This window comes from Bos mutus, chromosome 18 (genome assembly GCF_027580195.1).
Source record: "Bos mutus isolate GX-2022 chromosome 18, NWIPB_WYAK_1.1, whole genome shotgun sequence".
Classification (NCBI taxonomy): Eukaryota; Metazoa; Chordata; class Mammalia; order Artiodactyla; family Bovidae; genus Bos; species Bos mutus.
The window spans coordinates 47,810,315-47,820,896 of record NC_091634.1 but is presented as its reverse complement, the minus strand read 5'-3'; the positions used below and the strand labels follow the sequence as shown (position 1 = coordinate 47,820,896).

At 45.9% G+C, this 10,582-nt stretch overlaps 1 pseudogene; it reads right to left on the bottom strand.

Moving 5' to 3' along the window:
- Nucleotides 1-337: 337 nt before the first annotated feature.
- On the bottom strand, nucleotides 338-491 carry LOC138991887 (U1 spliceosomal RNA; annotated as a pseudogene).
- Nucleotides 492-10,582: the final 10,091 nt, after the last annotated feature.

Below are 10,582 nucleotides of genomic sequence, written 5' to 3'. Positions count from 1 at the left end.
AGTGATGCATAAATGTTCTAGTGATGCATAGTACATGTTCTTTTTTGGGTTTTCTTCCCATGTAGTTTATTATGCAGTGTTGATTAGGGGTCCTCGTCCTATAGTGGGTTCTTGTTGATCATTTCACAGAGTCGTGTGTGTATGTTCATCTCCACCTTCTCATTTCCTTTGCCCACCACCTTTCCCTTTTGGTAACCATAAGGTGCTTTGCTATGTTGTAAGGCCATTTCTTTTTGGTAAAGAAGTTCATTTGTATCCATTTTTAGAATCCACCTCCAAGAAATATCATATGATACTTGTCTTCCTTTTTTTTTTTTTTTTTTTTTTTTACGTTGATCAGGGGCGCAGTCCCCCACTACCACAAATTATGCAGTCGAGTTTCCCACATTTGGGGAAATCACAGGGGTCAGCACATCCGGAGTGCAATGGATAAGCCTCGCCCTGGGAAAACCACCTTCGTGATCATGGTATCTCCCCTGCCAGGTAAGTATGATACTTGTCTTCCTTTGTCTTACTTACTTCACTTAGTGTGATCGTCTCTACTTCTTTCCTGTTGCTGGACGTGGCGTGATGTCACCCTTTTATGGCTGAGCGATAACTGCTCTGTGCGTGTACCCCATCTGGTTTACCCATCCATCTGTCCTTACCCACTTAGGCTTCATCCATGTATTGGCTATTGTACACAGTGCTGCCACAAACATTGGGTGCCCCTGTCTTTAAAATTATGGTTTTCTCTGGATGTGTGCCCAGGACTGGGATTGCTGGGTCCTATGCTACTTTGCTCTTTAGTTTTTAATGACCCTTTGTCTTGTTCTCCTTCGTGGATTTGATGACTTTCATTCCCACCAACAAGGAGGAGGGTTCTTTTTCCTCCATCCCCTCTCCAGCATGTATTGTCATAGATTTTCTGTGCTGACCATTCTGGCGTGTGAGGTGATGGCACTTCTGATTCACAGTTCTCCAACACTTACAGATGCTGAGCGTCTTTTCATGTGCTTCTTGGCCATCTCTATGTCTTCTTTGGGGAAAGGTCCACTTAAATCTTGTGCCCCTATTTGACTGGGTTGTTTCTTTGATATCAAGGTGCATAAGCTGTTCGTATGTTTTGGAGAGAAATTCCTCATGGGTGTCTCTGTTTGCACATATTAGTTTCATTATGGGGCTTGTCTTTTTGTTGTATTTATGGTTTCCTCTGCTGTGCCAGTGCTTTTAAGGGGAATTAGGGAAACAGTGGAAACAGAGTCAGACTTTATTTTTGGGGGGCTCCAAAATCACTGCAGATGGTGATTGCAGCCATGAAATTAAATGACACTTACTCCTTGGAAGGAAAGTTATAACCAACCTAGATAGCATATTAAAAGCAGAGACATTACTTTGCCAACAAAGGTCCGTCTCGTCAAGGCTATGGTTTTTCCAGTGGTCAAGTATGGATGTGAGAATTGGACTGTGAAGAAAGCTGAGCACCGAAGAATTGATGCTTTTGAACTGTGGTGTTGGAGAAGACTCCTGAGAGTCCCTTGGACTGCAAGGAGATCCAACCAGTCCATCCTAAAGGAGATCAGTCCTGGGTGTTCATTGGAAGGACTGATGCTGAGGCTGAACTCCAATACTTTGGGCCACCTCATTCGAAGAGTTGACTCATTGGAAAAGACTCTGATGCTGGGAGGGATTGGGGGCAGGAGGAGAAGGGGACGACAGAGGATGAGATGGCTGGATGGCATCACTGACTCAATGGACATGAGTCTGAGTGAACTCCGGGAGTTGGTGATGGACAGGGAGGCCTGGCGTGCTTCGTTCATGGGGTCGCAGAGTCAGACAGGACTGAGCAACTGAACTGACTGACTGACTGAGGTCCCATTTATTTTTAAAATTTTTTTTCATTTATTTATTTTTGTTTTATTTTTCATGATTCTAAGAGGTAGGTCAAAGAAAAACTTGCCGGATTTTATGTCAAAGTGTGTTCTGCTTTTTCCCTTGAGATTTTCATATTGTCTGTCCTTTTATTTAGGTCTTTAATCTATTTGGAGTTTATTTTTGTGTGTTCTGTTAGGGAGTATTCTAATTTCATTCTCATACATGTCTTAAAAAACCTGCACACGGTTCTTCATAGTGGCTGCTACTAATTCACCTTTTCACTAACAGTGTAGGGGGTTCCCTTTTTCCCACACTTTCTCCAGCATTTATTGTTTGTCAACTTTTGGACAACAGTCTTTGTTAACCACGTGAGGAAATGCCTCATTATAGTTTTGATTGGCATGAGTCTAATATTTGGTGATGTGGTCATCTTTTCGTGTGATTCTTTTATAGGGTGTGAGTTAAACTTACCTCTTGAAATTGACCACTTGAACACCTGCCTTGTTTAGAATTTTTTTTTTCAGTGACACCGAGGACATTTCTTGAAGATATTTTTTACCCTCAGCCCTTGATCCTTGTGCCTATTAAATACCCAGAGCACTGCTTTTAGGACTTCCCTGTAGCTCAAGTGATAAAGAATCTGCCTGTGATGCAGGAGACAAGGGTTCAATCCCTGGGTCGGGAAGATCCTCTGGGGAAGGGAATGGCAATCCACTCCAGTATTCTTGCCTGGAGAATTCCATGGACAGAGAAGCCTGGCGGGGGTCACAAAGAGGCAGACACGACTGAGTCACACACACACACACACACACACACTGCTTTTCATGGTGTTGTTAACTTGAAAGGCCCCAAGGGAGCAGCACTTCTTCATGCCCCACTCCTTTTCCCCTGTAATTTCCTTGCTATTTTGTGTTGGAATATTGTTGATTTCTGATGTGTTTGTTTCGGTTGTACACATACATGATCCAATTACGCATAGATGTGTATTCTCTTTGGGTTCGTTTTCACGTATAGGTGATTACAGTGTGCTCGTCAGTGTTCCTATGCTGTTCAGCAGTCACTTTTTATCATCTATTTGATATATATTACTGTGTATATGTTGATTCCGAACTCTTAATTTCTCCCACTTGTTTCTGAAGGTTGGGGGCTCTGCAGAGGGCAACAGGCACTCCAGGTTGGTTGTGGAGATACACTGCCTGCTACATGCTCCCAGGTCCCTCAGCCCCAGGACACTCCAGCCTTGGTACCCAAGCCAATCAGGCTCCAGGGATGTGACATCAGCTCAGGTCACTATGGCCTGAGGGGAATAGAATCAACATATTTTTCTGTTTTTACCCTACAATTTGAACAGAAGTGAATTACAATCTTGTGGGGTTTTTTGTTTTTTCTTTTCAATATACCACATCTTGATTTTCTTGGTGACCAGAAGTTTCTTTTCTAAATCTGTGAGGCTGTGTCTCTTTAGGAAAGAACTTCATTTGTATCCATTTTTAGGTTACACCTAGAGGTCATATCGCATGATACTTTTCTCTCTCTGTCTCCCTTCCTTCACTGGGAATGATCACCTCTACTTTATTTCCTGTGGCTTTTATTTCCTACCTCCCTATCATTGAGAAATATTGCATTGTGTACATGTGCCCCATCCTCTGTTTCTATTCAGCTGTAATTTCTACATTTAGCTTGCTTCCCAGACTTGACTGTTGTACGTTGTTGGGCCAAGATTGCAGCAGTTCCCATGTCTTTAAATTAAAAAAAAATTTTTCTCTGGGTTTATGCCCAGCTGTGGGACTGCTGGGTCCTAAGGTACTCATGTTGCAGTGAAAAGGGAATAAAGAGGAATTTGTTGCAGTAAAAAGAAAAAAGAGTGTAATGAGTTTTTCTCTTTCCCCTTCCTGAGAACAAAGAAGATAAAGAGAACAGTGAGCAGACCTGAATATTCCTATTTTTTTTAGCCTGCAGCAGCTCTGCATGTCTGTAACTAAGTTTGCTTTCCTGCCCTCTTACTCTTCAGGAGCTACGCTTTGCACCTATTTAAAGTCTCCTCTATACTGGGAACAAATCATACTAAGAATAATCAGTCTAATAACACTAGAAAACTAGGCCGGGTGCCTTATGGACAATGCCAGTATATAGTTTTCTTACCAAGTAAGGATTTGTATGGAACAAACTAAGTCAGATGACTTAGGTATATATTGGGCTATACATAGTGGAAGTTCTTGACTTTAGTTCTTACTGATGACCTTATTATTATTGCTAGCTATATTGTTTTCTATATTGCCTGTTTCAAAAGTGTTGTCCTGAGCCAGAGTGAAGTAAGTCAGAAAAACACCAATGCAGTATATTAACTCATATGTATGGAATTTAGAAAGATGGTAACAACAACCCTATATGCAAGGCAGCAAGAGACACAGATGTACAAACAGACTTTCAGACATTGTGGGAGAAGGCAAGGGTGGGATGATTTGAGAGAATAGCATTGAAGCATGTGTATTACCATATGTAAAACAGATGACCAGTGCAAGTTCGAAGCATGAAGCAGGGCACTCGAAGTCGGTGCTCTGGAACAACATCCCCAAAAAGGGATGGGGTGGGGAGGGAGGCGGGAGGAGGCTTCAGAATGGGGGCAGCACATGTACACCAGTGGCTGATTCATGTCGTTGTATAGCAAAAACCACCTCAATATTGTAAAGTAGTTATACTCCATTAAAATAAATAATCTAAAAAATTTTAAAAGTGTTGTCCCTTACATTACCAAGTGTGTGACAAAAATGATCATGTAATGTCCCCAAACTGTGGACAGATTCATGACCCTGAAGGGGCTCTGCCATCTACCTCTACAAAGACTAAATCATGGCCATGAAGCTGCTGACCTTCAACACTCCCTGAAAGGAGTTCAGGGTGGAAATTAGGAATGAAGCACTCTATGCTCTGGGGAAAAAAAAAAAGCTGCAAAAGAGGCCTTCAGATAGTTGACACTTTGGGGAGGAGATTTTTATGACCCCTGATTCTTGTATCTTCTCAAACCTAGAGAAACACTAACATCACCAACAGTGACAGCCGCTTTGGCTATTAAGAACAAAATTTACAGTTAAAGACAAAATAGAGTAGCTGTGGAAATAACTAGGTGACACTATGGTGTGATTTCGGGTAAGTCCTTGTATTGTTGAGAACTTGAGTTTTCTGAGCTGTGTCAGGCTTAGGATGCCGTCAGCCATTCTGAAAACCAAGTCTGTAGCAGCAGCTGACTACAATCTTACTTTTTAAAGGTCTCTTGTAACTGTTATATGTATAGACAAGGAAATTGCTCTGGATCATATGTTAACAAGAAAAAAAAATGTGTAATGGCCAATAGCCACATTAAAGGATTAAAGGTTAAGATCTACATAGATAAACCTAGACAACTGGCTACCGGGCAGCTTGTACAAGTCCCCTGAAAGTGTTAAGTCTAAATTAGGATTCAGGTTCAATTTCAGGCTTCATTTTTTCTAATTTGTCTATTAATGTTCAGGTTGTTATTCCTCCAACTATTTCTGAGTCTGAATGGCTCCATCCTTTTGGACAGGATGCCCCAAGCACTGACCCTATCCGGACCACAATCAAAATCGTCATCAAACGTATCTTGGTTCTTACTCCTCCTTTGACCCCTAGTTACAATAACTCTTTTACTGATCTATGGCCTCTGTGTTCTTAAAGTACCTGTTAAGACTTGTCTCCTCCCGATAACAACAGATTTACATCAAGATAATAATTACGTGGAGAGAAAACACACGCCCCCAAAGAGATTATAGCCACTCCTCTGAGCAGATCCCGTGGCAATAACCACAAAAGTCACTCTGGGGCCCCTTAATAAAACAGGGAAAGAGCTCCATGACCCTGATTAGATAGGGTCTCTGAGTCCCATGTCAGCATTCAAGAAGTTACGAAAGATTGACCTTCTGTCCCTCATCACCCCAATGAAGATTTCTTGGGGTTCATGCCTCTCAAGGAAAATTTGAAATAGAAGATAGATGGGCCCCTGGGCTGAACAACTGGTGATTGTCAAACAGAGCAAAACTGAGGTTTTGTCCTCAGCTAGACAAGAACAAGAATGACACCTATTTCCCTTTCTCCACTGATATGGAGGAAATAAAATGATGGGGAAATTTGTTGCCATGAAAAGGAAAGAAAAGAGAAGAGTGAGTTTTTTTCTTTTCTTTCCCGAGAACAAAGAAGATAAAGAGAACAGTGAGCAGGCCTGTGCATCCCTATCTTTTTTACTTTCAATTCAGTTCACTCAGTCATGTCCAACTCTTTGTGAGCCCATGGACTACAGCACACCAGGCTTCCTTGTCCATCATCAACTCCCGAGCTTGCTCAAACTCATGTCCATCGCGTTGGTGATGCCATCCAACCATCTCGTCCTCTGTCATTCCCTTCTCCTCCTGCCTTCAATCTTTCCCAGCATCAGGATCTTTTCCAATGAGTCAGTTCTTCTCATCAGGTGGCCAAAGTATTTTTACTTTAGTTACTGCTAACTGTGCGTGTCTGTAACTTAGTTTGCTTTTCTGCCCCCTAACTCTGCAGGAGCTACACGTCACTCCTATGGTCCTTTTCTTATCCTTACAACACCCTTCCCCTTGTGGTCACACATCAGAAAGAAGGCTGCAGAGACACCGAACTGCTAGACTCAATCACTGGGTTACTGATGCCAGCCTATGACTGTTTTTGAGAAGATTCTAACACATCTGTTCCTCCTCACCAATCCCTCACTGTGAGCCCTTGCCTTATACAGGCCCCTAGATTCCTTATTGGGAGGGGCGGTTCTTGAAGCTTGAGCCTACTGTGTTCCCTTCTCCACCGGCTGAGGATTAAAGCCACCTTTCTATTTCCTCCAAGTTCTGTCTCCATATTTTTTTATTCAGCTTTGGTGGACAGAGAAAGCCAAGATTTTGGCCAGCAACACTTGTATGTTATTTTTAAGTGACCTCCACACATTCTCCTAAGTATCATTGTGAACAACAGTGCAGGAGGGTTCCTTTCTCTCCACACCATCTCTAGCATTTATTCTTTAAGATGTTTAGAGGTGGCCAATCTGATGAATGTGAGTGCTTACCTCATTGGACTTTCGATTTGCATTTCTCTAGTCATTATGAAGAGGAAAAATTAAAATTTTTACATAACCTCCTGCTCTTTCTGCCTCTGTAACTCAGCTTGCTCCTTGCAAAGTCTAGATCACGTAGGTCTCAGAAAGTGGGGACTCACAATACTAGAAACTGGAGCTTATCTCACTCACCCTTGTCCTACTTTTGCAATTGCCCTAGCCCCTGCAAACCCGCAAACCCACTTAATCATGCCTGTGCATGTATAAAAACTCTGTAACCCCTTTGGGGCTCAGAGCTTGGAGTGTTAACTCCTCTGGGCTCGCCAGCATAGTAAGTTGAATTCTCCAACTCTCTGAGTGTGGTGCTTGGTTTCTCGAGTACTGGTTTCTGCAACGTTTCTGGAGGCCCCAGTGAGATTCAACCACGCTGGCCCCCTGAGCCACGGGACTGGTGGCTCGGCCAGGTCGGAGCAGAGGAGCCCCGAGCCCAACGAGGAGGCGCCACCTGATGGTCTTCCGGTTCTCTTTCCAGCTGGCGTTCTGACTCTCCGGATGGCTGAGCCCTGGCTGGACTCATTGGAGGGATGGACCAACTCACCAGGAATAGCCATAGGATAAGGTAAGGCCCCAGGGCCGGTCCCCAGGCAGAAACCTACCCCAATGGGTAGAAGAGGAGACTGATCACCTCCTTGGGCTCCCAGGAAGGGAGCATCAGATAGGGAACCCTGGGGACTCGGGAAAAGGGAGGTATTGTGATAACCTCTGAGGGATTGTGTATGCATGATTTCTGATTGGAAGAAGTGAAAGTGAGCTCCACAGTCCTCAGGCTTCGGAGCCTGAGAGGGTCCAAAACCTGCAGTTCCGTGACGACCTCATAAGGCTGAAGGGTGGTGCCGGTCTCTGGGGGGGTTTGATCCCTCCCTGAGGGGCTGGTCTGGGTCGGGGTTTATACCGACCTGCCAATGCTAAGAGGATCTTAAATCTCCCTCAGGAGAGGGGCCAGGCGGACAAAAAATGAATGTGAATGAGAGTGCGGCCTGATTTGCTTGCACTTCAGGCTCGATTGTGTGGCTTCATGGCCTTCGTGGCTACGGACTCCGAGTGGGCCTTAGCTTGTGGTTCCGTGGTGACGTAATACGGCTCAAGGCGGTGTCTGCCTCTGGGGGACCCAGTCCCTCCCCGCAAGACAGATCCAGATCAGGGGTTTATACTGATCTGCCAATGCTAAGAGGCAGCTAAGTTTCCCCTGGGAATGCAGCTAAGCAGGAACCTGAATGGTCTCCTCTTTTGACGGGGCACCCGCCCTTGTTTTTCTCTGCGCCACTGACTCAGGGCGGGATACACAGGGAGGGAGAAATTCAGTTCAGTCCAGTCACTCAGTCTTGTTTGACTCTTTGTGACCCCATGGATTTGACTCTTTGTGACCCCATGGACTGCAGCATGCCAGGCCTCCCTGTCCATCACCAACTCCCAGAGTTTACTCAAACTCATGTTCATTGAATCAGAGAAATTTTTGGTTACTGGTTATTCTGTCAACTGACTCCTTGAGCCGACATCTAAGAGGTTTCCTCAAAACCCTGCCAGGTAGATAACATTTGTCAACATGGGGGGAAATTCCTGTAAGCCAACAGTTTTAGATTGCATGATAAAGAACTTTAAGAAGGGCTTTGTAGGAGTCAAGATGACCCCCAGGAAGCTTCATAAATTACGTGAGCTCGATTCGCTATCCTTTGATGTTGGATGACCGCCAGAGGGCACTCTCGACCTGCCCACTGTCCAAGCAGTACACCAGGTAGTCAGTGGGACTCCAGGACATCCAGGTCAGTTTCCATACATAGATTCCTGGCTTCTAATAGCACAGACCCTGCCCCCATGGGCAAGATTTTGCACGAACAGACAGGGACAGAGTAGGGTAATTTGTGGCCCAACCGCTCAGAAAAAGTGACACCGAAAGCAGCCCGGCTAGCAGCAGCACTGAGGAGCTCAGATCCAGTGGGACAGACTGTTCCCTCGTGCAAAGGGGAAAGCTAAGAAGAGACCACCACTAGGCCCAGTGCGCCCATTGCAAAGAGACCGGACACTGGAGGAATGAATGCCCCCATCACAGAGGGACATCTAAAGGGTCGAAGAAGTTCAGTCAACCCAACACAGAAAGGTACCAGCCTGGGCAGGCTGTCCAAAACCTTATCAGCCTGGCTGGAGCAGACGGACTAGGGAAGACTGGGCTCCCTGATCCTGGGCCCCTGGGAGCCCGCGGTCACGATGAAAGTAGGGAGCCAATCAATGACTTTTGTAGTGGATGTTGGAGCTGAACACTCCGTGGTAACCACACCTGTGGCTCCCCTCACAGGCTGAACAGCACCTATAGTTGGGGTCACAGGGGACATGGCAGCCCGCTCATTTTGCAAGGCCTGTTCATGTCAGCTATGGGGCCATCTGGTGACACATGAATTTCTGTACTTACCAGATGCCCCATTCCCCTGCTGGGTAGAGACTTACTGACAAAACTGGGGGCACAGATCACCTTTGCCCCCAGAAAGCCTGTGAGCCTCCCCTTGGGGAGCCAATCAGCTCTGAGGATGGCTGTGACCATGCCCAGGGAAGATGAATGGTGTCTCTATTCCTCAGGGAGGGAACAAATAAATCCCCCCAGCCTGCTAAAAGAATTCCCTGATGTCTGGACAGAGAAGAGGCCCCCAAGTTTGGCCAAAAACCATGCCCCCATTGTAGTGGACCTGAGGCCACGAGCCACTCCTGTTAGACAAAAACAAATATCCAGTACCATGGGAGGCATGCCTGGGAATTCGGGACAACATCCAGCGTCTACGAGTTGCCGAGATCCTAATCGAATGTCAGTCTCCCTGGAACATCCACTCTTACCTGTCAAAAAGTCTGGAGGGAACAACTACCACCCCGTCCAGGACCTCCACGCGGTCAACAGTGCAGTGATCACCATCCATCCAGTGGTCCCAAATCCCTACACTCTCCTTAGTCTCTTACCGGCTCAGGCAAGCTGGTTCACATGCCTCGATCTCAAAGTCACATTCTTCTGCCTCTGGCTGTCACCAGCCAACCAGCCATTGTTTGCCTTTGAATGGGAAGACCCACACTCTGGGAGAAAGACACAGCTGGCTTGGACTCGACTGCCACAAGGCTTCAGGAACTCACTACCCTGTTTGGTGAAGCCCTGGCCGTGGACTCTGCTGCCTTTCCTGGAGAAACTTTAAACTGCACCCTACCCCAGTACATGGATGACCTGTTGCTAGCCAGCCCCACCCAAGGGGACTGCTGGAGAGGCACCAAAGCCTTGTTGGCTCTACTGTCCACCACAGGGTACAAGGTGTCATGGAAAAAGGCTCAGATCTGCAGACACGAGGTCAAGTACCTGGGGTTTGTCATCTTAAAAGGGCATCGGGCACTCAGACATGAGAGGAAGCAAGCCTCTGTTCAGTACCTCAGCCGAACACCAAGAAAGAAGTCCATGAGTTCCTTGGGGCTGCTAGATTCTGCCGAATCTGGATACCAGGTTTCTCTGATTGCCAAGCCTTTGTTTAAAGCCACAGCAGGGTCTGGTAAGGACCCCCTGGAGTGGGAACCTGACCGGGGAAAAAGCCTTCGAAGAGATAAAGAGACTCTTGACCCGCGCTC